Genomic DNA, 27,548 nt, shown 5'->3' with positions numbered 1-27,548 from the left:
AAGAGTTCAATAAAATCAAGTTGCATTTCTTCAAGTGTTGGAAGCCTGTCTCTCTCACTGCTGCAGTAAACGCAGTCCTCGCAGACCCGGCATACCCAACACATCAAGAGGAACAAGAAATATGTGGAGGATTGTGGAGCTGAAGGAAGTTAGAGACAGAAAGGGGCAAGGCTACGGAAGAACTTAAATAGAAGGATGAATATTTTATTTTGAGGCATCAGGAGACTACGAACCAGTATAGGTCAGTGAGTAAAGGAACAACAGGGACTTGGGGAGAAATAAAGACACAGACAGCAGACTTCGAGATGAGTTGAAAATTAGGGGAGTGGAGGGTGGGCGGAAGAAAATTGGAATAGTCAAACCTGAAGTGGACAAAGGCATGAATAAGGGTTTTAAAGATAGATATAATGATAATAATCATGTATTGTCACAAGTAGGCTTCAATGAAGTTACTGTGAAAGCCCCTAGTCGCCACATCACCAGTACCTGTTCGGGGAGGCCGGTATGGGAATTGAACCCGCGCTGCTGGCATTGTTCTGCATGACAAGCCAGCTGTTTAGCCCACTGTGTTGAACCAGCTGGGCAGAGGCAGGTGCTGTGATGAAAGTGGAAGTGCATGTGATGGAAATGATGTGAGGTTTGGAATCTTAATTCAGGGTTAAGTATGATGCCAATGCTTCAAACAATCTGGTCCAGCCTCAGGCCATAGCACTAAGAGAGGTGTGAATCATTGTGAGGGTGCAATGCTTGTGTGAGGAGCTAAAGAATATGGCTTTGATCTTTGCAATATTCAGCCAGAAAAAATTACAACTCAACCAAGACTGGATTAACATATGTTAAGTACTTTCTTGAGGCAGTAGATTTGAATGATTCTCATGAGCATTTTAATTTACCATTGGCTGAAAATCAAAGTGATGTTTTGAAAATTGTTGTATTCTGATGTGAGCAGTATATGCAGGCATACTGTCATTTTTTAAAAAATAAATTGAAAGTACCCAATTCTTTTTTTTCCAATTAAGGGGCAATTTAGCATGACCAATCCACCTATCCTGCGCAACTTTGGGTTGAGGGAATGAGACCCACACAGACACGGGGATAATATGCAAACTCCACACGGACAGTGACCCCGGGCCGGGATTAAACCCGTGTCCTCAGCGCCGTGAGGCAGCAGTGCTAACCACTGAGCCACCGTGCCGCCGTAGACATTACTGTCATAGGGCTATCTGAAATGGTTTAATTGAACAAGTCAAAATATTACTCCTATATGTAAAATAAATCATTCTGTTCTCAATTAAAAAGTAATTGGAATCCTTGTTACAGATCAAAATGATTAATTCACTTATTTCTTACCTCGTTCAACATAGTTCTCGCCCAGTGGCTGTAGAATTGAGGCATATTGAAGTTAATCAAAAGAAGAAGTTAATTTTTTACAGATTTTTATTCAATAAAAATGGACCATCACTTAGTAGAAAAATGTCTACTTAAAATGTTCTGAGGCTTAACATTCTCTGGAAAGAAATGATTAACAATTTTTTGTTAATTCATCTCAAACTGTGACCTAAATTGAAAGATGAAAAACTTCAGCGTTTACCATCTTCTGAAACTGACAGAAATTTCTGGAGTCCATATCTGCACAGTTACATGTGGAAATCCAGAGGTGTCAGTGATTATAGACTGCCCCTGTGGTGCCTTGTTGAAATCCCAATATGCATATGCTAATCATTTTTAAAAATATACTTTCAAGGGATATGGGCATTGCTGGCTAGGCCAACATTATTGCCGATCCCTAATTTACCTTGAGGAGGTGCTGGTGAGTTGCCTTTTTTAACTCCTGCAATCCCTGTGGTGTAGGTACACCAACAGTGCGGTTAGAAAGGGAGTTCCAGGATTTCCACTGACAGAGAACAAATGGTGATATATTTCTGAGTAACGATGGCGAGTGACTTGGAGCGGAACCTCGAGGTGGTGGGGTTCCCATGTATCTGCTGCCCTTGTCTTTGTAGATGGCAGTGGTCGTGGGTTTGGAATACGCTGCCTAAGGAGCCTTGGTAAGTTGCTGCAGTGCATCTTGTAGATGGGACACATGGCTGCTACTGTGCCAATGGAGTGAGTGAATGTTTGTGGCAGAGATGCCAATCAAGCCAGGTTCACTTTTTGTAAAGTTTTTAATTAAAATGAAGAAGTACAGCACATTTTACTTCCTGGTTTTTATCTGTGAGTTGGTAGTTTACCTGTTTGATGATATCACTTTTGCTGGACGGCGATAAATCCTCTTGACTTGACACCAAATTTAAACTGACATTACGAAAGGGGCAACTTTCACACGCAGCTTTCCTCGAGGATCGCCGTGAACCATCAGTTTGCTGCTGACCGCAAATTCTGGGCCATTTAATATACTTATTTTTACAATCCAAATTCTTATAGTAGAACAAACATTATGTTAAATACATTGGCTGTGCACATTTTCCATTTAACACATGCGGAGATTATACTTACTAATAGTACAGTGCTGCATGGCAATGAATGCAACTCATTAGTGAGCAAAGTAAGTGTTAGCTGCAGAACATATCATGGGTGGAATAATCTGATATATATCCGACTACAAATCTTTGATTACATCTGCTATCAAGAGACATGTTCTAAACAACAAACCTTGAAAGTAGCTCTTTTTTAGTTTTGCAGCAGACTGTTTCTTGAGGAGAATTCTATTTTCCCGGCAATTCTTTAGGGTTTTGATGCTGTTAATCTGGCACAGGTTTGGAAGAGAAAGATGTTGACACTGCGTGAAATTAGGTGTTATGGAGGACTCAGCCATGGCTGATCATTTTTCAAATCTTAGCTATTGCTTTCCTCGGCTATAACTTTAAATTATAACAGCTTAGGCAAGAATAGTGCATAAAAGCATGAAATAATATTCATTCGTAACATCACAGTTCTTAGCTTACTGTAGTTACAACTTTGGCTCCAGGCACCTTATAAGTACAAATACCTCCATGATTACAAAGTGCAATTACTGAGTAGGAATGTCTCTGAAAGTCAACAGCATTTATCACCAAAATATGAATCCTGATTAAATTCATCTTCCACTATCGTGCCCAATTCTGATGTCTTTGCAGAACAGGTTTCAAAAATATTTCATGGGCCAGCTAATAGGTTTAGGCAGAAAGCTGTACACACTGAAAAATTATAGCCAGTTTAGCGAAAGTAAAACAACACTTTTTGTGATTCAGTTGCAGGATGTGGGAGTCGCTGGCAATCCCTAGTGGGCCTTGAGAAGGTAATAATGAGCTGCCTTCTTGAAGCTCGGCCATCCGTGTGGTGTCGGTACACCCACACTATTGTTAGGAAGAAGGTTCCAGGATTTTTACCTGACAACAGTGAAGGGACAGTGACATATTTCCAAGTCAGGGTGGTGAGGGATTTGAAGGGGAACTTCCAGGTGGTGGTGTTACCAGGCATCTGCTGCCCCTGTCCTTCTGGATAGTAGTGGTCAGGGGTTTGGAAGGTGCTGCCTAAGGAATCTTGGTGAGTTCCTGCAGTGCATCTTGTAGATGGTACACACTGCTGCTCCGGAGCATTATAGGTGGAAGGAGGGAATATTTGTGGAAAGGGTACCAATCAAGCGGGCAGTTTTGGCCTAAATGGTGTCAGGCTTCTTGAGTGTTATTGGAGCTGCACTCATCCAGGCAAGTGGAGAATATTCCATCACACTCCTGACTTGTGCTTTGTTGATGGTGGACCGGTTTGGGCAATTAGAAGGTGAGTTACTCACTGCAGGTCCCTAGCCCATGACCTTCTCTTGTAGCTCAGTATTTATATGGATCCTGCAGATGAGATTCTGGCCAATGGTAACCCCCAGGATTTTGACAGCGGTGGATTCAGCAATGGTAATGCCATTGAATGTCAAGGAGCAATGGTTAGATTCTCTCATGTTGGATATGGTCATTGCCTGGTACTCGTATGGTGTGAATGTTACTTGCACCAAGCTTGGATATTGTCCTGATCTTGATGCATTTGGACATGGACTGCTTCAGTATCTGAAGAGTCTTGAATGGTGCTGAACATTGTGCAGTCATCACCGAACATCCAGCGAACATCACCACTTTTAACCTTATGATGGAAATATACCATTACCATGAGAAATGCAATTGAACCACAGAATTGTTACAGCGCAGTAATACGCCATTCAACCCATCGTGTCCATGCTCTCTGAAAGAGTGATTCATCTAGTGCCATTCCCTGCCTTCTTCCTGTAACCCTGCACATTCTTCCATCTTGAATGTTTCAGTTGAACCTGCTTCCGCCATAATCTCAGGCAGTGCATTCCAAACAATAATCACTTGGTGTGTGAAAAGGTTTTTCCTTATATGACTTTTACTTCCTTCACAAATTACTTTAAATCTGTGCCGCCTCGTTCTCCTGGCGTCTGGCCTGCCAATGGTGGATAGATTTTGGGGAGTCAGGAACTGAGTTTATTGTTGCCCTGCCTCTGGCCTGCTCTTGTAGTTGCAGCATTTATCTGACAAGCCCCATTACATTTCTGGTGGCTTCTGCATCAGAAGGTCTGCTCTTCAGCTCATTCTAAGAATGTGAAGCATGCCGTACCTCGTGGTGGGGAAGGCTGGGATTTGTTCATCTTGCATTCCCTCACTGGCTCATCTTTGCGGCTCCCATATTTAAACGGCATTGACACACACATTTACTCTCTGCAGCCTAGGTCTGGCAGTGGCCCCAGGCTGTCAAGGACCCATCAGAAGATACTTTTCCCCCATGGAAAAGAGCCGGGGGTCTGCCAAGCTCACCACCAAGGCTTGGGAACAGGTCACCAGTGTGATCAGGCAAACAGACTGTAGAGGAGATCCACAATGCAGTGCAGGAAGAGGATGAATGATCTCATCGACTCTGCCAGGGTAAATCCACCATCTTATCACTCTGAACTCACATTCTCATAAGTCCATCAGTCTGTCGCAGGATTGCAGTCCACGCAGATCTCACACGCTGCCACCACAAGAAACATAACCACTGATACTATCACACATACGTTTACATCTTCATCTCTTCCCACATCCTGCACAAGTCGCATCTGTAACCCCTACATAGTTCCCCTCAGCACAAACAAAAGGCCAGCATGCTTATCATCTGCTTTGCCAACCATCCTGCTCACAGTCGTTATGTAGCAGTAGGTTAAGAAAAATTTAAAAAGTACTAAGAGTGCAAAGGCAGCATGGATATTTACAATCTGTGTATACTTTGTACATGTCACGGTCAAGATGTAAAGTAATATTCCGTCGACAGCTGGACTACTTTGTAAAGTCAGTTTTTTAATGCTTTTCAAAATGGATAGATGCTGAGCTGACAAGTTGACCACACCTGGCCACACACTGGCTTCTGGAAATTTCTGAGCAATTTCAAAGTGGACAAAGGCTAATACCTCAAATGTCCTGGAAAATGATACTTCTTACATCGCATAAGCATTCCAGCCAAGCCATCCCGATACCCTAGCAGGCGATCTGCCTGTCCAGTCAATTATGAACAAAAGCATCTGGTCGCAAGTCCAGAATAATGGTGCTAATAGACTAAGCATTAACAGTTCTCACACAATAGTTTCAACAAGGGAGCTTTGTTTAGTCAACCTGAAATTAGTATCACGAAGAACAAAAGGAATCCTGACTCCACTTAAACACCTCAAGATTCCAGCCCTGGCAAATACATCCTTTGCCCAAAACGTTGGAGGATTAATAGGAGGTGTCACATTACCTCCCCCCAATCTGCAAGAACTTCTAATATTGTCCTGTGGAACTGAACTCAGGCAGTTGTTCTTCGATCTTCGATGAGAACAGGACTCCAGGCAACAGCCTGCACTGTCTACCAACAAGGAGGTGGCAGCAGAAAGTACTCTGGCCCTCATCAAAACTGCTAACTACTGGAACATTGGAACTTGTGCCTTCAAGACCAATACACACCATGTGTCTTCTCACACCTTGGACGTCTCACTTCTGTCATGATGCCCTGGGCTAGTCCAGTCCCACTTGACCCAGAGTTGCAACTCAGGTAAAGTTAGATTTCCTTGGCTGATCCCAATAAACCGCAGTCACCAGGTTTGTAACTTTAATACAAGTAACCTTTTATTATGTGCAGTGTTATAAATAGACAGAAAATGTAACTGACTGTCTATTACCCCTCTCCAAACCCCCCTTCCTAATTACCCCCACTCTCTCTATACACACACACTGACAAACAGCAGAGGGAAAGGGTGGTGCAAAGTCAAAGAAAATATCAATAAAATAAAAGTGTAAAAACCTTTGCTACATTGGGATAATTTCTGGTTATTGTCCCCCCGAAGATCAGCTTTCGTTTTGATACTTCTTCCTTCTAGGCTTGAGATGGTTTTCCCAGGCAAGGTTGTCTAGAGGGATCAAAGAATATGGGTTGTCTACTTTCTCTGCAAACTCAGCATCATTCCAGATTCACTAAGATCCACTCGATCCACTCGAGGCTGGATGGGTCCAGGTTGGGAGTAGCCCCTGCGGCGGAGTGGGGGTGGGAGGGGGGGGGTGATGGGCTTTGCATCTGTGAGGCCTTCAAGCCATCTTTAAATATTGTGGGGACCCATAACAGGGACAACCACAGCTGCAGCCTGTCTATACTATCAAACACATCCAGGACAGAGCCCGGCTGCAGCTTCTGAAATTCAATTTCACTCCCTTTGACTGTGAGCAGCCTCTACTTTCACAGCTAGAAGCTATTTTAATTGAGGGATTAGCCTTGTTAGTTTTGAGTGAACTTCACGCTTCGGAACTCTCAAGTGCCTCTTCGAAGATACATGTGCCATGTCTCATAAGAACATAAGAACTAGGAGCAGGAGTAGGAGTAGGCCATCTGGCCCCTCGAGCCTGCTCCACCATTCAATGAGATCATGGCTGATCTTTTGTGGACTCAGCTCCACTTTCCGGCCCGAACACCATAACCCTTAATCCCTTTATTCTTCAAAAAACTATCTATCTTTATCTTAAAAACATTTAATGAAGGAGCCTCTACTGCTTCACTGGGCAAGGAATTCCAGAGATTCACAACCCTTTGGGTGAAGAAGTTCCTCCTAAACTCAGTCCTAAATCTACTTCCCCTTATTTTGAGGCTATACCCCCTAGATCTGCTTTTACCCGCCAGTGGAAACAACCTGCCCGCATCTATCCTATCTATTCCCTTCATAATCTTATATGTTTCTATAAGATCCCCCCTCATCCTTCTAAATTCCAACGAGTACAGTCCCAGTCTCCTCAACCTCTCCTCGTAACCCAACCCCTTCAGCTCTGGGATTAACCTAGTGAATCTCCTCTGCACACCCCCCAGTGCCAGTACGTCCTTTCTCAAGTAAGAAGACCAAAACTGAACACAATACTCCAGGTGTGGCCTCACGAACACCTTATACAATTGCAGCATAACCTCCCTAGTCTTAAACTCCATCCCTCTAGCAATGAAGGACAAAATCCAATTTGCCTTCTTAATCACCTGTTGCACCTGTAAACCAGCTTTTTGCGACTCATGCACTAGCACACCCAGGTCTCTCTGCACAGCAGCATGTTTTAATATTTTATCATTTAAATAATAATCCCTTTTGCTGTTATTCCGACCAAAATGGATAACCTCACATTTGTCAACATTGTATTCCATCTGCCAGACCCTAGCCCATTCACTTAGCCTATCCAAATCCCTCTGCAGACTTCCAGTATCCTCTGCACTTTTTGCTTTACCACTTATCTTAGTGTCGTCTGCAAACTTGGACACATTGTCCTTGGTCCCCAACTCCAAATCATCTATGTAAATTGTGAACAATTGTGGGCCCAACACTGATCTCTGAGGGACACCACTAGCTACTGATTGCCAACCAGAGAAACACCTATTAATCCCCACTCTTTGCTTTATATTAATTAACCAATCCTCTATCCATGCTACTATTTTCCCCTTAATGCCATGCATCTTTATCTTATGCAGCAACCTTTTGTGTGGCACCTTGTCAAAGTCTCAGAGGATGATTAGTTCAGTTCATGTCCAGCAATCTTTGATGGTTGAACAGTGAGCCTGTACTTTAGGAGCATCGGCACCATAGAGGCAGCTGCCAACAATCAAACACTAAAGAGTTGGGCTTCACCACTGAAGATCCGCTCGCAGCCAAAGGATAAGTGTGTGGATGAGTGGAGGGCAGCTAAGCACGTCCTCCCTAATGCTCCCTGCAAAGGTCTGTGGTCTGGACATAGGGCCTCCTGCTATTGCTGGGGTGAGTGTGAAGAGCAAGGTTTGCCAGCACATCTGGCTCACTGTATGGCACTCTGAGAGGAGGTAGGACAGTCTTGGTAAGCGTGGGGGAAGCTTCGGTGATTTGAGAGTCCTGGGATGGAAATCCTAATGTCTTGTTGGTCTCTCTTCTTCTCCAATTCCTTCCAGATAAAAAAGTATTTGCTGCAGTCAATCCCGTGGAGGCTGCCCTCGGTGTTCTCGTAGCCGAGACAGGCAGACGCCAAAGACGGCAGTAACAACACAGGCTGGAGGCAGCACCACATGTGCAGGGGGCTGCCGCATACCCTGAAGACATGGATACCCATCATACTGAAGGGGGGTCAGAAGGGGAGGCCAGAAATGGCCCAAAATGTCCAGGCATCATTGGTCCTTCCATGAGTGACAGACAGCATATGTCGCAGAAGATTGCTTCTGAACAGGGAAAGAGTGAGCACCTGTGCCACATCTTCACGGACATGGCACCTCGTGGAGGTGGAGGACACCCGCTCCTGGTGGCAGTGAAGGTCACTGCAGTCCTAAACGTCTGCACCAACGTATCAATACAGGGCTTGAGCGGTGGCCTCTGCAGCATCTTGCAGTCATCCTCCCACAGTTGCATTGAGGAAGTGACAGGTGCCCTATATGTCTGGGCATCAGACTATATCACCTTCAACCTGAACCAGGCCCACCAAGATACCTGGGCTGCAGATTTCACCGCCATCATTAGGATGCCCCAGGTCCAGGGGGCCATCAATGGCATGTCGCCCTGCGAGCAATGAGAATCAAGGCGTGCCGTATATAACAGGAAGGGGTTCCACTCCCTGAATGTTCTGATTGTGTGCAGCCACCACCTAAGGATCATGTACGGGTAAGTATACTACCCTTTGAGCGTATTTGACAACTATGTCCTGGCACAACCGAAGGTCCCCGGCATCTCCGAGGACCAGACTATGATGGCAGGTTGGCTCATGGGTGACAATGGATACCCACTGAGGACATGGCTGATGGCGCCGGTGCCGAGGCCTGAGACCGAGACAGTAACCCGATACAATGAGGCCCAGGCTTTCATTGAATGGTGCATCAGGATGCTCAAAAGGCAGTTACAATGCCTGGGCTGCTCTGGCGGTGCCCTGGAGTAGACCCCCCAGAGGGTTTCCTGCTTTGTGGTGGTCTGCTGCCTCTTCCATACCTGGCACAGTAGCGGAGTGACATGCTGGAAGACGAGGCGGAGAGACATGCGACCTTATCTGAGGGGGAGGTGAACCAGGAGGGCGACCCCGAGGAGGAGCCAAAGGATGGAGGACAGGCTGCAGTGAGTGTCCGACATGCGAGGAAGACCAGAGAGGCTCTCGTCACCCCCCGATTCTCCTCGGTCGCGTCTATATCCGTCAGCTCAACACCCCCACTTCCCGCCAGTGGGGGTGGTTTAGCACACTGGGCTAAGCCAAGGGGCTGGTTTAGCACACTGGGCTAAATCGCTGGCTTTTAAAGCAGACCAAGCAGGCCAGCAGCATGGTTCAATTCCCGTACCAGCCTCCCCGAACAGGCTCCGGAATGTGGCGACTAGGGGCTTTTCACAGTAACTTCATTTGAAGCCTACTTGTGACAATAAGCGATGTTCATTTAATTTCATTTCAGCAATTCCCCATCCCCCCCCCCCAATATCCCCAATTTCCATCTCTATTTCCCCCATTTTCCCCTTCCTCCCTCATTCTCCACTCAATCCCCCCCACCCATTTCCCACCCCACCATTTGCCTCCCAACCCGCTCCCCCAAAATACCTCCACCCTATCATACCATTGGCTAGATTGTTTACCCTCTATTTCTGGTAAACAATTTATGCCTTTGGTAAAGACAGACGAAACATACTTATTCAATGTTTCTGCTATTTTCTTATTCCCCATGATAATTTCTCCAATCTCTGCTTCAAAGGGACCAACTTTTACTTCAGCTGTTTTTAAATTTTAAATAATCTTTATTGTCACAAGTAGGCTTACATTAACACTGCAAATTAAGTTACTATGAAAACCCCTATTCACCACATTCCGGCGCCTGTTTGGATACCCAGAGGGAGAATTCAGAATGTTCAAATTACCTAACAGAACGTCTTTCGGGACTTGTGGGAGGAAACCGGAGCACCCGGAGGAAACCCACGCAGATGCAGGGAGAACGTGCAGACTCAGCACAGACAGTGGCCCAAGGCGGGAATTGAACCTGGGACCCTGGCACTGTGAAGCAACAGTGCTAACCACTGTGCTACCGTGCCGCCCTTGCACAGCACCTTACTCTACATCAGTATTGTCAGAGGAGGCATCGTAATCCACGAGATCCTTGGTCGATGCCTGCCTCAGTCTGTAGTGCCTAGCTGTACAGAGCACAGCACTATGAGACACAAGGCCTTTCCTGGGGTATATTGAAGGGTGCCACTAAATCGATCCAGGCACCTGAATCCCAAAGGCCTGCTCAGTCATCACTTTGGTTGCCCTGGAACAAGTGCAGTACCTTTGCTCTGCATTCAATCTTTGTGTTCCTCACAGAAAAGGCCACCTCTTTTTGAGATAGCCCTTGTCTCCCAGAATAGAAACTCGAAAGTATGCAAGGGCAAGAGAAAAACTGTAACACCTGTGTTCTATATCATAACCAATGACCTCTGTATAGTATGTTACATGATTACATAGAGACATCATCAGAGGCACTTGGGTGATTTTCCCTCACTTCCACCTTACACAATGGGCAAGCAACACCTCTGTAAATAAACTCTGACAACTGGTCAATTAACTATTGTGCAGCAACCTGCTTATTATTTGTCTCTCCTGTGAAGTAAGAGCAAAAACCCTTTAAAACATAATAATGTAAAAACAAAGCTGGCGATGAGGATGCTTTCCAGTGAAATAGTCAGAAGAAACAACTCAGATTTGGACCTTGAGTTAAGGATTGATTTTCGGGAGACCACTGCATAAATGTGTATTGAAGCTGGCCGTCGGAAATGTTTTTTTTTCGCCTTGCCAAGAGTACATAATAATTTTAGAAGTGATAGAAGGGACTCAGGGCTATTCCTTAAACTTTTTAATGCGCCCATGTCTCGGGAGCTCTGGGAGAGTAGGAGGCAGGAAAAGAAAAAATGTTTTTCAGCCAGGGTGTTGACTGTTGCACCAGTTGATTTGCACAATCTGTGGGCTCAGAAAACAAAAATCCTAGAAATAACCAGGAAATAAGAGGGTAGGCTGCAAAAAAGACACAAGTTAGTTTTTGAGCTGGGGAGTTTTTCCAGTTGCACGCCTTCTCACATGGTAGGCTGCAGCGTTGGATCCTCGAACTCAGAGAGAGAGAGTGAGAGACCTGGGGCAAAATTCTCCCCCAATGGCGCGATGTCCGCCGACTGGCGCCAGACACGGCGCCAATCAGACGGGCATCGCGCCGGCCCAAAGGTGCGGAATGCTCCGCATCTTTGGGGGCCTAGCCCCAACATTGAGGGGCTAGGCCGACGCCGGAGGGATTTCCGCCCCGCCAGCTGGCGGAAATGGCGTTTGTTTCCCCGCCAGCTGGCGCGGAAATGCGGCGCATGCGCGGGAGCGTCAGCGGCCGCTGACAGTTTCCCGGCGCATGCGCGGGAGCGTCAGCGGCCGCTGTCAGTTTCCCGCGCATGCGCAGTGGGGAGAGTCTCTTCCGCCTCCGCCATGGTGGAGGCCGTAGCGGAGGCGGAAGGGAAAGAGTGCCCCCACGGCACAGGCCCGCCCGCGGATCGGTGGGCCCAGATCGCGGGCCAGGCCACCGTGGGGGCACCCCCCGGGGTCAGATCGCCCCGCGCCCCCCTCCCAGGACCCCGGAGCCTGCACACGCCGCCTGGTCCCGCCGGTAAATACCAGGTTTGATTTACGCCGGCGGGACAGGCAATTTCTGGGCGGGACTTCGGCCCATCCGGGCCAGAGAATCCAGCGGGGGGTCCCGCCAACCGGCGCGGCCCAATTCCCATTCTCCGACCCGGCGGGGGGTCGGAGAACGACGCCCCTGTTTTGGGGAAGCAACTGCTCAAAAAGGAAAAATAACATGATCGTGACCAAGATGAAGCAGAAATTGTAGCTGGAATCTTCTGATTTTAAAACAGATTGGTGTTTATTTTTTAAATTGGTTTTCTTAAGGCCGCAGTCCAACCAAGAAAATAAAATGTTTAAATCCCAGAAATCACCAAGACTGCTAAAATTCCAGCCTATTACTCCCTGCTACTGTAATTATGATCCAATAGCATCATTAAAATATCTCACAAGAAACTGCTCTGCATTGAAGACAAAAATATTTGCTAATCCACATGCTAATGGCACAATATTTGCGTAAAATTACAACGATGAATGTTTGAAAAGCTGTTTTATCCTGTCATATCAACATATCCTTGCTTTACACACACACACACACACACACTAATATGTCTCAAATGCTGATTCGTCCATACACAATCAGATGCTTAAACTTCACAGGTGGCTGCAACTCACCCTTATTCAGGTCCATGGGCAGCTCAACATCAACCACAGAATCAAATACTGGACGCAGTTACAGCGATTCTCCGGCCTTGTTACCCTCTTGCTCGAGCGAAACAAGACCAGTGAATAGCAGGAGAGGCCAAAAATGAGAACCACGCCAGACGCCAAACACTTTGCGATGCAACTGGGCCGCTCCAATCAACGAAATCGGGATTTCACCATAACGTGGCAAAAAAACAATTATCACCACTTAAGTCCTCTTTCTACACAATTAACGGGAGCCACCCCATATTCAATGGCCTCCCAACATAGAGTGGCCTCCACAGCAAGTGGTCACGCTGGCGCCGTTCAATAAAAACGTGAACCTGGAGGGAGGGCTTCTTGGGAAGCCGAGGAGGTGAGTAGCTATCTTTGGTCGCAGGTAGAGAGCCCAGGGGGCGCTGGGCATGCCACCCCAGTGCTCGGCGGGGCAATGGGGGACCCTTCACAGGGGTGTGGGGAGGTGCTGGGGAGGCAACAGGGGGGCAATCGCGTGCAACACCACTATGCCAATCCCTGGAACGTGTGTCTCCATTCCGGGGGCAACCCTGTCCCTCCCGTCTGCCCCACTGACCACCCATAACCCCCACTGACTGCTGAGGCCTCTGACCGTACGGCTAAAGGCTATTGTTCGTAGGCAATCGTGGTTAAGTGAGCACTTCACAAAACCCAAGTGGATTCCCATGGGTGGGCGGGCCATGTAGCATGTGCAGCTCAGTGCCAACCATCCCAATCAGACAGTGTGCCTGAACACTGCTGGAGGCAACACCACACACACAGCAGCCAACATCCAAACACCCAGGGGATGGGACACAGCTATGGGCACATGTCCATGGCCGGAGGGTGGGTGAATGCCACAGGGAGGGGACCAAAGTCAGGTCCAGGTGACATTATGAGCAGGTGTCCAGTGTACAGGGTCTGGGGTCTGGTGAGGGGGGAACCACTGTGGCCAGGAGTGCATGGGCAGGGCATTCCAGATGGGGATGGGAGGGATAAATGGGTGAATGGAGCTGTGGTGTCCTTTGTATTGCTTATTTCAGGATGGTTGGCGTAGTATTCACAAAGACCACAAAATAGCTTGAACTTAAACAAAGCTATAAATGTATTAACACTACTAATTTGGATTTGTGCTCCTAAAGAATACACAGTTGATTAATAACATTTAACTACACTCATCTACAGCTAATCTTAATACTGATATAAACTATGATCAGCTCTCACTTACACTATTTTTACTTCTGACTCTCTCTAGCTAACTCCTGCACACACTCTCCCCCAAGGCTTAACAGCACTGCATTATATAGTTGTAACTGTAGCTCCATCTACTGGCTACTCTAGACACTTTATTAACCTTTGCAGTTCTGACAGTTATGATAATACCACAGGAGCCACCGCTGTTTCTCAGTCTAACATCCTCTCCCAGTGCCTTACAGATATTGAATGCTATGGCAGGGAATTTGGACCCAGCAGAGCTAGCCCTAGTGGTGCTGCTGCTAGGCGGGACAGCCAGATGCCGGAGATGGCGGCAATAGCGTCAGCAGATGCGCAGGGTGGCGGACCATATGCCAGACCCCGCTCCACACCCTGAGGACCCGGCCGCCCATCAGGCCATGGAGGGAACCAGAGGCAAAATCCCACGATGGCTCAGGGTGTATAGGCACCACTGGTCGTTTGAACAGATGACGGACAGCACATGCCGCAGGAAGTTCTGCCTCAACAAGGAGACAGTGGGGCATCTGTGCCATGTCCTCGCATCACATGGAGGAGGAGGATGTCATCTTCTGTAGACTGGACAATATGAATGATGCAATACAGAGCATCTGGTTTAAATAATTCATTATGAAACAACTGCATGGTAAAGGTGACTAGAAAAAATAAATAACAAACTACTAAAGCTAACCAACTATTATAGAGCTACTGCAAAATACGTCTGTCCAACAACACGACTTACTCCCAACTCCTCTGGGCACAGAATCACATAGTAGGTTTACTCTGACACCTGGTGGTCGGTGGTCACGGATAATATTATGTATAGAATTGCTTTATGCATATCACCATAGAGGACACCCGCTCCCGGTGGCCATCAAGGTCACCGCAGCTCTGAACATTTACACCGGGATCACTCCAGAGCTCAAGCGGGGACCTGTGTGGCATCTTGCAGGCCACAGGCCACAGTTGCACCCGACAGGTCATGGATGCCCTGTTTGCCCGGGCATAAAATGACATCAACTTTAACATGGACAAAGCCCAGCAAGAAGCCCGGGCAGCAGGTTTCTGTACTATCGTTAGGATGCCCCAGGTCCAGGGGGTAGTGGATGGCACACATGTTGCCTTGCGCTCACCAGCCCATCTGGGAGTGCCCTATGTCAACAGAAAGAGGTTCCACTCCCTCAATGTACAACTCTTGGGCGACCACCACATGAAGATAATGCACGTGTGCATGCTTCCCCATGAGTGTCCACGACATCTACATCCTGGGGCAGTCAGAAATCCCGGCCTATTGATGACCACCCCAGGATGGGCGGCTGGTACTTGGGGGATAAGGGTTACCCGCTGAGGACCTGGCTAATGACGCCAATACAGAGTCCGGAGACCGAAGCGGAGACCCGATATAATAAGGCCCTTTTGACCAACCAAGCTCAGATTGAGCGGTGCATTGGACTCCTCAAGATGCAGTTCTGATGCCTCGACCGCTCCGATGGTGCACTCCAGTAAACCCCCCCGGAGAGGCGCCCACTTTGTGATTGTCTGCTGTGTCCTCCACAACCTCACACAGCAGCGGGGCGATGAGCTAGAGGTTGGTGATAAGGAACATATAGCCACGTTTGAGAAGGAGGAGGATGATGAGGTGGTCCCGGACCAGCAGCGGCTAGAGGACGAGGCCAGGGAGGAACCGGAGGACCAGCAGGAGGCTGCAGGACAGCGGGAGCCTGGAGGGCCAGAGAGGCCCTCACACTCACCCGATTCACTGAGAACGTTACCTTACCCACACCCCACACCCAGTTCCCACTCTCCCAGGTTATGTGTCACATCACTCCAAGGTGCTGGGACTGTGTCGGTACCATCAGCGGGTCACTGTCGAGGGCAGGAGGGTGCTGATAACCGCAGAGAGCTGAGCGCCTGTGCTCCTCAATCTATGCCCGTAGTCTAACCTCTGCCTGTCTGCTGAGTGCTCACTCATACCCATCACCTGTGTGCCCAGGAGGGAGGGAGAGATGCCTGGAGAGATGGGCCAAGGGTTCGGACGTCGGCCCGCATTGCAGAAAAAAGTGGCAGAGGCGTCACACTGGTTGTGCTTTATAATTCCCCACTCTCCCGATGATGCCACCCTCTCCCCCTCCCCCACCCTCCTATTATACCCTAGCTACCCTCCCCACAACATTGCCCCCTTCCTAGGTGCCCTCAGTGATTCTCGAGGTGCTTTGCCTAGCTCTACTATTACGTTTAGGTGTGACCCCAGGATGCACATCTAAGGTGGAGGCAGCCAGGTTCTTACCTCGGCCTTCGATGCTCCTGGCGGGCGTCCTCTGGGGGATCTGGGGCCGGAGGACCTTGGCTTACTTATAAGACCATAAGACATAGGGGCGGAAGTAAGGCCATTCGGCCCATCGAGTCCACTCCACCATTCAATCATGGCTGATTTCAACTCCATTTACCCGCTCTCTCTCCATAGCCCTGAATTCCTCCAGAAATCAAGAATTTATCAACTTCTGTCTTAAAGACACTCAACGTCCCGGCCTCCACCGCCCTCTGTGGCAATGAACTCCACAGACCCACCACTCTCTGGCTGAAGAAATTTCTCCTCATCTCTGTTCTAAAGTGACTCCCTTTTATTCTAAGGCTGTGCCCCCGGGTCCTAGTCTCCCCTGCTAATGGAACAACTTCCCTACGTCCACCCTATCTAAGCCATTCATTATCTTGTAAGTTTCTATCAGATCTCCCCTCAATCTCCTAAACTCCAATGAATATAATCCCAGGATCCTCAGACGTTCATCGTATGTTAGGCCTACCATTCCTGGGATCATCCGTGTGAATCTTCGCTGGACCGGCTCCAGTGCCAGTATGTCCTTCCTGAGGTGTGGGGCCCAAAATTGCTCACAGTATTCTAAATGGGGCCTAACTAATGCTGTATGAAGCTTCAGAAGTACATCCCTGCTTTTATATTCCAAGCCTCTTGAGATAAATGACAACATTGCATTTGCTTTCTTAATTACGGACTCAACCTGCAAGTTTACCTTTAGAGAATCATGGACTAGGACTCCCAAGTCCCTTTGCACTTCAGCATTATGAATTTTGTCACCGTTTAGAAAATAGTCCATGCCTCTATTCTTTTTTCCAAAGTGCAAGACCTCGCACTTGCCCACGTTGAATTTCATCAGCCATTTCTTGGACCATCTCCTAAACTGTCTAAATCTTTCTGCAGCCTCCCCACCTCCTCCATACTACCTGCCCCTCCACCTATCTCTGTATCATCGGCAAACTTAGCCAGAATGCCCCCAGTCCCGTCATCTGGATCGTTAATATATAAAGAGAACAGCTGTGGCCCCAACACTGAACCCTGCGGGACACCACTCATCACCGGTTGCCATTCTGAAAAAAAACCTTTTATCCCAACTCTCTGCCTTCTGCCTGACAGCCAATCATCAATCCATGTTAGTACCTTGCCTCGAATACCATGGGCCCTTATTTTACTCAGCAGTCTCCCGTGAGGCACCTTATCAAAGGCCTTTTGGAAGTCAAGATAGATAACATCTATTGGCTCTCCTTGGTCTAACCTATTTGTTATCTCTTCAAAGAACTCTAACAGGTTTGTCAGGCACGACCTCCCCTTACTAAATCCATGCTGACTTGTCCTAATCCGACCCTGCACTTCCAAGAATTTAGAAATCTCATCCTTAACAATGGATTCTAGAATCTTGCCAACAACCGAGGTTCGGCTAATTGGCCTATAATTTTCCATCTTACTTGTCGTTGGCACATGCACAACCGTGCTGCCTTATTCCGGCTGCTGGCTGTGAGAGGGATGGAACTCAGGGCAGCTGGTGGCCCACATCGCCACTCCTTGCTATAGGTCCAGTTGGCACCGGTCAGTGCCCAGAGGGCCCCCGGGTTCAACTTGGGGCAAAGGGACAGCTGGGTCGAGCCTTAACTGCCCTGTATCATCTGGCTCTGCCAGCCCTGGCGGCTTCCCATGGTCTGCACCATGGTGTTGACGCCCTCGGAGATGCTCCTCAGTAATTGGGACGTGCTCTTCAATCCTCGGCAATGCCCCCCTGCGACTGGGACAAGCTCCGCAGCGCCTTGCCTTTCCATTCTGAGAGTAGGCCATGTCCCAGATAACCTCATCAACTTCAGCCTGGTACAGGGTAACTTCCCCCAGGGAGGTGGACATTCTGCCGTGACCCTCAGCCATGGCCGTCACTGACTGTTCGACGCCTTGGACACCTTCACTAATGATGCCGACGTCGTGCACCAGGCTCTCCACTGTGGTTGCCACCTGAGCAGTGTTGACCTCAGTGCCATAAGACCATAAGACCATAAGACCATAAGACCATAAGACATAGGAGCGGAAGTAAGGCCATTCGGCCCATCGAGTCCACTCCGCCATTCAATCATGGCTGATTTCAACCCCATTTACCCGCTCTCTCTCCATAACCCTTAATTCCTCGAGAAATCAAGAATTTATCAACTTCTGTCTTAAAGACACTCAACGTCCCGGCCTCCACCGCCCTCTGTGGCAATGAATTCCACAGACCCATGGATTGCTGGCGACATTTCCTGTGCCCATAGTCTCTGGGACTCCTCCAATTGGCCATGGATCTGATGCAGTGTTGCTGACATCTCCCTCTGAATGTCCTCACCACTCCATATTGTTTCCATCAGGTGTGGAAATAACTCTTCCACAGGCTCAGCATCAGGCTGGGACCCAGCTGGGTCCTGGGTTCCAGCAGACCTCCCACTTCTGTCTCAACTGGGGGTTCCTGCCTCCATCTGATGTACAGCAGCAGCAGTGTGGTGCTCACCAGATTGTGCCCCAGAAGCCTGACCACTAACATTTCCCACCGAGGCGTGTGTATCTGCACTGATGGAGGGTGTGGATGACAGCTGTGATGCATTGATCGTGTCTTCCTCGGAGCTTTCCTCCGAGGTGGTCTCCTGGGAGGCTGGAGAGAGGGGTCACCTAGAGCCGTTGGCTGGAGGATCTGTGGGAGAATGGATAAGTGGTCAGTCAGTAAGGCAAACACAACTCACATTTGACAGATCCTCCAGGTGGAGCCCGGTGGTTCTTCAGCTCTGCGGCGTCCACCAACGTCCACATGGGTGACCGCCCTGTCGGATTCTTAATTCTGGCACCCCACCTCCAGTTTGGGACCTCTCCCAGCAATTGTTGGAGAGCTTTTCCTGAGGAGACAGAGAGGGCATTGTTAACCACATACGTAGTTCACAGTGATGGGAGGAGGGGGTGTGAAGGAAGGGTTGGGTGGGGGTTGAAGGGAGAGGGGATGTGAAGGGAGGGTTGGGGATATTGAAGGGAGGGGGGTGGAGGAAGGAGGGTTGGGGGTCGCATCGAGAGCTAGGGGAGTTGATGTTCGCTTGGGGACGTAAAGGTCTCAGGGAGAGGGCAATGGTGTCTACTCACTCATTCTGTCCGGTGTTGGTCGTTGACCTTTCTCTGGCACTGGGGGCCAATCCTCCTGGTCACACTCCCAGAGTCCACAGCCGTCGCCACTAGACCCAGGCAGCACTGGCTATCCTGTGGCTGACTCTACAGGACACTCGGGGAACAGGAGATCCTTCCTGGCCTCCACTGTGTCTTGGAGTCTCTCCAGATCTGCATCTCCAGATTTTGGAGCCGGTCTCATGGGTGCCATTGTTGTGAGCTGGCTGAGGTGGCTGAGTAAGTGCTGCTTAAGTGAGGCTCAACCTTGTTAGTGGGGAGCTGGCGAGCGGGGTGGCGGCGAATCGACTGGCGAGCTTTCATTTGTGTCGAGAAGCCCGTGGAGCCTCATTAATGTTGAATAGCATTGTTGGACTCACTGGGCCAAGCACCGGGAAGCTCAAGGCAGTACGAGTGTTATGTCTGAGATCCAACCATCTTCAGCTACTTTATCAATGAACTTCCCTCCATCACAAGGTCAGAATGTTCATTGATGATTGCATAATGTTCAGCAGCATTTGCGACTCCTTAGGTACTGAAGCAGTCTGTGTTCATTCGCAACAAGAACTGGACAACATTTAGGCTTGGACTGATACGTGGCAAGTAACATACGTGTCATACAAGTGCTAGGCAATGCATCAAAAGGGTGGACTGTAAGAGTGAATTAATACATTTAGTAACAAGGGGAACAGATCTAATACTCCTGCATTGGAACAAAAATCACATATTAGTCAATTCTCCATCTCAAGCTCCTAAGAACAGCAGAACTTGGCATCAAGGTTGTTTACTTGTTAGAAGAACAGACTGTTTTCAAATTAGATTGCAAACTTTTGGGTAAAGGTTTAATAATAAATCCATGTAGGCAAGCTTGGAATTTTTAAACAATGCCCTGTATACTGACTAACTGAAGAGCTAGGACTTGGAGCAGAGAGCTCAATTAGAATACTCTCCTTGTGATTGCTACTTAGAGCTAAGAGCTGATTTAGAATGTTCTCCCTGTGAGAGCTGTGTTCGAGCTGAGGGAGCGGTGTCAGAGGAGAGTGCTACGTCAGATGTTTCTCTGAGGTGGTTCCCTCCATGCATGAATCATCTACATGCTATTGCAACCTGTTCCTGGGTCTCCTGTGGGTAATTGGAAAAAGTCCACCACAATAGAAACAGAGGAACATAGTAGCTGAAGGAGGTAATTCAGTCCTGCAAATCTGTTCAATTGGATCATAACTGATTATCTGCCTCAACAACACTTTCTTCTATCCCCATATCCCTTGATTTCTGTCTGGAACACACTCAATTATTGAGATTCCCCATCTCCCAGAGTACAGAATTCCAAAGGTTCAGCTCTCTCTGAGTGAAGGAATCCTTCCGCATCTTACCTTAAATGGCTTGTCATTGGATTTACAGTGCAGCAGGAGGCCACTCGGCCCATCGAGTCTGCACTGGCCCCTCGAAAGATCATCCCACCTCAGCCACACCTCCATCCTATACCCATGAACCAGCAACCACACCTAACCCTTTTGGACACTAAGGGCAATTTAGCATGGCCAATCCACCTAACCCGCACATCTTTGGACTGTGGGAGGAAACCGGAGCAGCCGGAGAAAACCCACGCAGACACGGGGAGAAAGTGCAGACTCCACACAGACTACGACCCAAGCCGGGAATCGAACCTGGGACCCTGGAGCTGTGAACCAACTGTGCTAACCACTGTGCTACCGTGCCGCTCTTGTCCCTTATTTTGAAACCGTGTCCTTTGGTACAAACGCCACCCCTCCACGGCCCCCCCCGCCGCCGCCCCCGCCCCCCCCCACACACACACACACACATACCTCAACACACCACAACACACCATCAGGAAAACATCAATCTACATCTACCTTGTCATTCCCGATAAAAATATTGTAACTTTCAATGAGATCACCTCTCATTCTTTGAAACCCCGGAGAATACAGGCCCATTTTCCTCAGTTTTGTGGTGATATACATCACTGTAAGTACACAAAGGGTTAATGTACATACACTACACCTAGCTAGACACTAGAGGGAACACCAGAGACATGACACACAGACAGGCAACCAATAGGTCAGTAGGATAGGACACGACCAATGGGCAGTAAAGATACACACAGAGGTGACACTACCACAGGAGGGCATTACACCAACCCATATAAAAGGACACATCACACATGCTCAGTCTCTTTCCAGTGGAGACTCTCAGTGAGTACAGACACAGGGTTGATTGAGCATCACTCCCACCACGTGGATTGTAGCAGACTGGTTAGTCAGTCTGAGTAGCTATAGAAGGATTAAATCCTTCTATAGCTAGTAGCGTTGAATCCAAGTAGAAGAATTGTTAATAGTTTAACAAACGTGTTAAAGCTATCTCCAAGTCTGAACCTTCCTTTGTCAGAGTGCACATCAAGGAAGCAGCTTATGCTACGACAAGAGCATAACAAAACAAGTTTCTCCTCATAAGGCAATTCTGCCATCTTGAGCATCAGTCTGGTGAAGCTTTGTTGTACTCCCTCTGTGGCAAGTATTCTTCCTTGGATAAGGAGACCAAAACTTTATACATTGCTCCAGGTGTTGTCTCACCTAGGGTTCTATATAACTGCAGCAAAGCATCCTTATTCCTGTGCTCAAATCCCCTTGGGATGAAAGCTAACATATTATTTTTCTTCCAAATTGCTGGATGCATCTGCATGTTAATTTTTAGTGACTCATGAACAAGGACACCCGAGTCCCTTTGGACATCAACACTTCCCAATATCTCTCCATTTAAGAAATACTCTGTCATTCTAGTTTCTTCCACCAACGAGGATAATTCGGACGTATTCACATTTCATTCCGTCTGCCATGTCCTTGCCCATTCACACAGCTTGCCCAATTCCCTATGAAACTTCAATGCATCCTCCTCTTACATTCCTATCTAGTTATCAGTCATCAGCAAATTTGGAAATGTAACATTTCGTCCCCACATCCAAATTATTTATATAGACTAATCCCAGGAAAGGGCAGATTATCTAATGAGGAAAAGTTGGAGATGTTAGGTTTGTATCCACTAGAGTTTAGAAGAGTAAGAGGCAACTTGACTGAAACCTTTAAGATCCTGAGAGATATTGACAGGGTGGACATGGAGCAGATATTTTCTCTTGTCGGAGAATCTAAAACTAGGGAGTCACTGCATAAAAATAAGGGGTCACTGTTGCGGAGAAGTTTTATTCCCCAGAGGGTCTCTGGAACTCTCTTCCTCAAAAGGTAGTGGAAGCAGAATCATTGAATAGTTTTAAAGCAGACTGTAATGATATGTATACTGACTGGGATGTAAAGAGTTAACAAGTTCATGATAATGCTTCTTACCACTCGAGGGAACCACAGGACAGTCATATAAATATCATGTGACTAGGGGATTCTGGGATTAGATTAATAGATGATTAGGCGTTAAGAGTTAAGAGAGAGCTGGAGGAGTGTCAGGCATAGAGAGCAGTTGTACACTTGAGAGTTCTGTAAGTTAGAGATAGCATAGTTTTATATAATAACCTTCTACTTTAGGAATGTGAACGAATCTTAGTTAGTAATGTAATAAATTTATAATTTGTTTGTTAACAAAGCTTTGTGTTCTTTATTCAACACTGCGCATCTGAGCCATCCAGATAAAGCAGAATAGAGAATATAACACAGAGCTGGATAAATTCTTGATTATCAAGGGGGTGAAAGGTTATTGGGGAAGACAGGAATGTGGGGCGGAATTCTCCGTTTCTGTGGCTAAGTGCCGGCGCCGGGTTGGGACACGTGGTGTTTCACGACCGGCAAATCGGCACATACCCCTCACCGGTTCCAGTACCGCTGAGGGGCTCGCACCGGCACCACCTGAAACGCCCGCGAATCGCGCAGAAAATGGCCAGAGAATGGGCGGGTCCCGGGCCGCGCAACGCATGGCTGACGACCTGCAGCGGTTGCTGTGCAACATGGCACTGGCTGTGCGCTGACCCGACCTGCAAACTGAAACCCCACAGCCCACCCCGGGCCACCCCCCTCCAGTCCCCCCAGCCCTTGCTGAAGCACCCCCCGGCCAGCGGCACGGATCCTGGCCGAGTGTGGCAGCTCTGGACACAGTCTGGAGCCGCCATGCCGGGTTCAGGATTCTTGTGAGGACTTGTGGCCCGCGCCGTCAGGAACTTGGCCCATTGGGGGTGGAGTATCGTGAGTGGGCCGGTCGATGAAGCAACAATGGCATTGCGACTACGCGCGGCGCGCGTCACGATGATGCCGGTTTGGAGGGGGTGGAGAATCGCAAACCAGCATCAAACCGGCGCCGGACCAAATTCTGACGTCGGAATGGATTCTCCATTCAATCGCCAATTACAATATTGCCGTCGGGCAACGGAGAATCCCTCCCGTGGGGTTTGGGTTACAATTAGATCAGTAATGTTGTGGGGTAGGGCCCCATCCCTTCAAGGGACAGGAACCCCAACAGCAGGTTAAATTACCTGCTACATGGCAAATCGGGTAGCAGCTCCTATAAACAACCGAAGCAGGGTTGTCCCCAAATTTCCAGTTGGTGGATAGGGCCACGGCTGCCCCATAAAATCCAAGGTATTGACTATCCCTCCCAACCTGTTTCAATTGGATTTATCAAACTCAACGATTAACTTTATTTTTTTGCAAGCCTGATTTTTCTGCCAACAATTTCTGCAGAACAAATTATATGGCACAGACAAAAGAAATTACTTATAAAATAACAGTATTTAATCTATGTAAAACTAGGTCACAATGGTGTATCTACATTGGACCACCTAAAAGCACTGAAATGGCAAGCAATGTGACTTTATTGTTAAAGTTAGCAACTCAATTGTTAGCAAAATATTATATTAAAGCTTTATTTTCCTGCAACATAAAACTATTTAATGTGTTTTCTCCTGTCCAACTGACAGATTTTGTTTGGGTTTTCTTAAATATATTGAACAATAATATGGACATAAAATGCTGTAAATGTACATAAAGAGAAAAATAAAGTAATGTTTCAAAAGAACCATCAGCTTCAAAGAAGTGACTCACGTCCAAAATAATAATTTATCTTTTCTCTTTTTAAGTTAAAAGGCTTACAAGTACATTTTCATAATTTTCTAGTTTTATTTCAGATTTTCAATATTTGCCAATTTCTTTCTATTTATCTTAATTTGCTAAATTGTTTGCTGATGCTTAAAATGATTGTTCTACACCAACCAATCATTATCTGTGCTTCAGACGGTAAGGAAACAATCTGACCATCTCTGTATGTGCCATAAAATAGTAAAGCAAAAATTGCCTGTGTCCCACAGCAGTTTGTTCAGACATAATAGGGTCTGAATCTGTGGAAAAACAGCATGGACTGGGTCATTTGTTCGGCAATTTGCAACAGTGTAATTACAGATCCTTAAATTCAGACCCACAATGATGAAGTCTGCAAAAGGGGTTAATACACCACAGGAATCATTCAGGTAATAGGATGCAGTTAAATATTTTGAGGCAATATACCATAATCAATGTGGCAAAAGCTACAATCACAATTAAAGTGCAAAGTAGAGAAGAACCATTCAGCTTAAAGGCAATCCTCACACATCTGTATTGTTTCCTTATCTGAAGAAACAGAGAACAGCATCTAGAGAACAGATAAACATATGTTATGTAAATATATGTTTAAAATATATATACCATTAATTATATTCCATACATGGGGGAGAGATAAGGACACATTGTTGTTGTTTAGAGAGCTGCAATATCGTGAAAGGATTGAGAAAACTCTTGTTTTTTTATGGGTTGAGTGAAATTCGTCACACTCAATCAGCGGCATACTGTAATGAGGGTCAACTCACGATCCCAATACCTAATTGTACAGCTACAAAATGTTGGGGAGTTGAGTCCAGGGATTGGCCTATTGCAAGAAACTAGGATTCTTCTCATTTGCTTCCAAATAACCCTGCAAGCTACTGCCCCAGGGGGTAGGGTGGGCCTATCCATACAAACAATAGGAGGAAACATCTGCATTGTACCTGGTTAACCTCCTGCCATCCTTCTGCATACACTTGAGAGCCCATGAGTCTTGGTATCATTCAGCAATGCACCCATTCTCTGGACATGGATTGGAGGATGCATGCCTCTGGGAATAGAATACACAATCGAGCAGCAGATACCCTGTAGCTCAGTGTAGATTTTCAATACCTTGATTTGAAGAAAGGATTCGGCACAGATATTTGGCTGACCTAAAAGAAACCTCTAATTTGAATAATCGTTGAAAAGTGTAACCAACATGATCAATATTTGATTGAAGACTATTCTAATAATCAAACGATTGTCTACGGAATGAAATACTAATTTATGTGGCTAAATGTCCATCTACAGTGCCTACAAAGGATTATTTGGGAACATCAAACAGAAGGCATCATGTGCCCTTTACTGAACCAAGTTATTTTTCTTCCAATTAAATTGGTTGCTTACCGTTTTATTGGCAACTTGGGTGTAATGAGCGAGCACATGAAAGATTTACAACTAAAGGTAACTTCTTGAGGAGGAAAAAAAGATGAGAATGATTACACCCTTCTTCAAACATTCATTATTGCCTTGTAATCATACTGTGATGGCTTATTTAGATGTTAGTAAGTCAATGTGAGTTTTATATTGATAGCAGACCTGTGAGTTTAGCACCTATTCCAATGCAAAATAACAGTATTGGTACAATTGAAGCTCTGCTGCAGTAGTGAAGTGGGGGTACTTTTAATGCATTAAATGATTCTTCCAACCGGAGTTCAACTTGGAGGAGTACGGAGGAAAGTCAGTGGGTGGTATTCATCAGACTGTTACTTGCCCTTGTTTCACCCGATGCTGTGAATTGATAGTAGCTGGAGTCAATGTTTACTTCCTGGGCCATTCCTTCCTAACTGCACACCTCTGTATCACTGCTTCAGCTGGATCTGTCCTGCCTGTGGGACATTGGTTGATGGGCATGATCCTATGAGTGATAATTTTGCACTGCTTGGCCTATCAGATACTTTTGAAGATATCCAGCAGTTCCAATAAACAAATATATGAGGGATAGAGCGACTGTTCCACATCTCACTCTCTTTAACTCTTTGGCAGGCTTTTCTTTTAGAGCCAAGAAAGGCCGCTTCCTCAACCAGAAGGAAAGCAAAAATAAAATAATATTGATATATTGTCCTGAGCCCATTCTGTCCCTTGTGCCTGTTCACACCAGGTTATTGAATCCATAGAATCCCTACAGTACAGAAGAGGATTTTCGGTCCATCAATTATGCACCGACCCTACCAAGCCTACTCCCCTGCCTCATTCCCATAACTCCACCTACTCTGCACACCTTTGAAGACTAAGGGGAAATTTAGCATGGCCAGTCCACCTAACATGCACATTTTTGGATTTTGGGAGGAAAACAGAGCAACCGGAGGAAACCCACACAGACACAGGGAGAAAGTGCAAACTCCACACAGACATCCAAGGCCAGAATCAAGCGCAGGTCTCTGGCTCAATGAGGCAGCGGTGCTAACCACTGTGCCACCATGTCACTTGGTCGGGAGTCCAGAATGGCTGTTCAACCCAGGTCTCAGGTTAAAATTGCAGTTGGATCAAGTCATCAGTGACCCACCAATATAGTAAAAGAATGGCCTGTTTATTGGAGTGAAAAAGGTGTTTCAACCATTTTAAATACATGCGCACACAGAATTCATTGAGGAGCAGGGTTATATCAATCTCTCTTCTTTCTCTCTCTCTTGGACAGTCCCTCAGGGTCGAGGGTGACTTGCTTCCACTCCAGGGAGGTGTGTCCTGTGGAGCTCGGAGTAGAGCACTTGGAGACTTCTGTCAGGCATGCGAGTAATGTAGCCGGCCCACCGTAGCTGGTCGAGCGTGAACAATGTCTTGATACTGGGGATATTGGCCTGGAAGAGGATGCTCACATTGGTAGGCCTATCCTGCCAGTGGATTTGCAGGATTCTGCGGAGGTAGCATTGGTGATATCTCTCCAAGGATTTGAGGTGTTAGCTGTACTGTGTCCATGTTTCTGATGCATACAGGAGGACAGAGACCACGGCTGCTCTGTAGAACATGAACTTGGTG

This window comes from Scyliorhinus torazame, chromosome 9 (assembly GCF_047496885.1).
Source record: "Scyliorhinus torazame isolate Kashiwa2021f chromosome 9, sScyTor2.1, whole genome shotgun sequence".
In the NCBI taxonomy this organism is placed as follows: Eukaryota; Metazoa; Chordata; class Chondrichthyes; order Carcharhiniformes; family Scyliorhinidae; genus Scyliorhinus; species Scyliorhinus torazame.
This window is presented reverse-complemented; position numbering follows the sequence as displayed.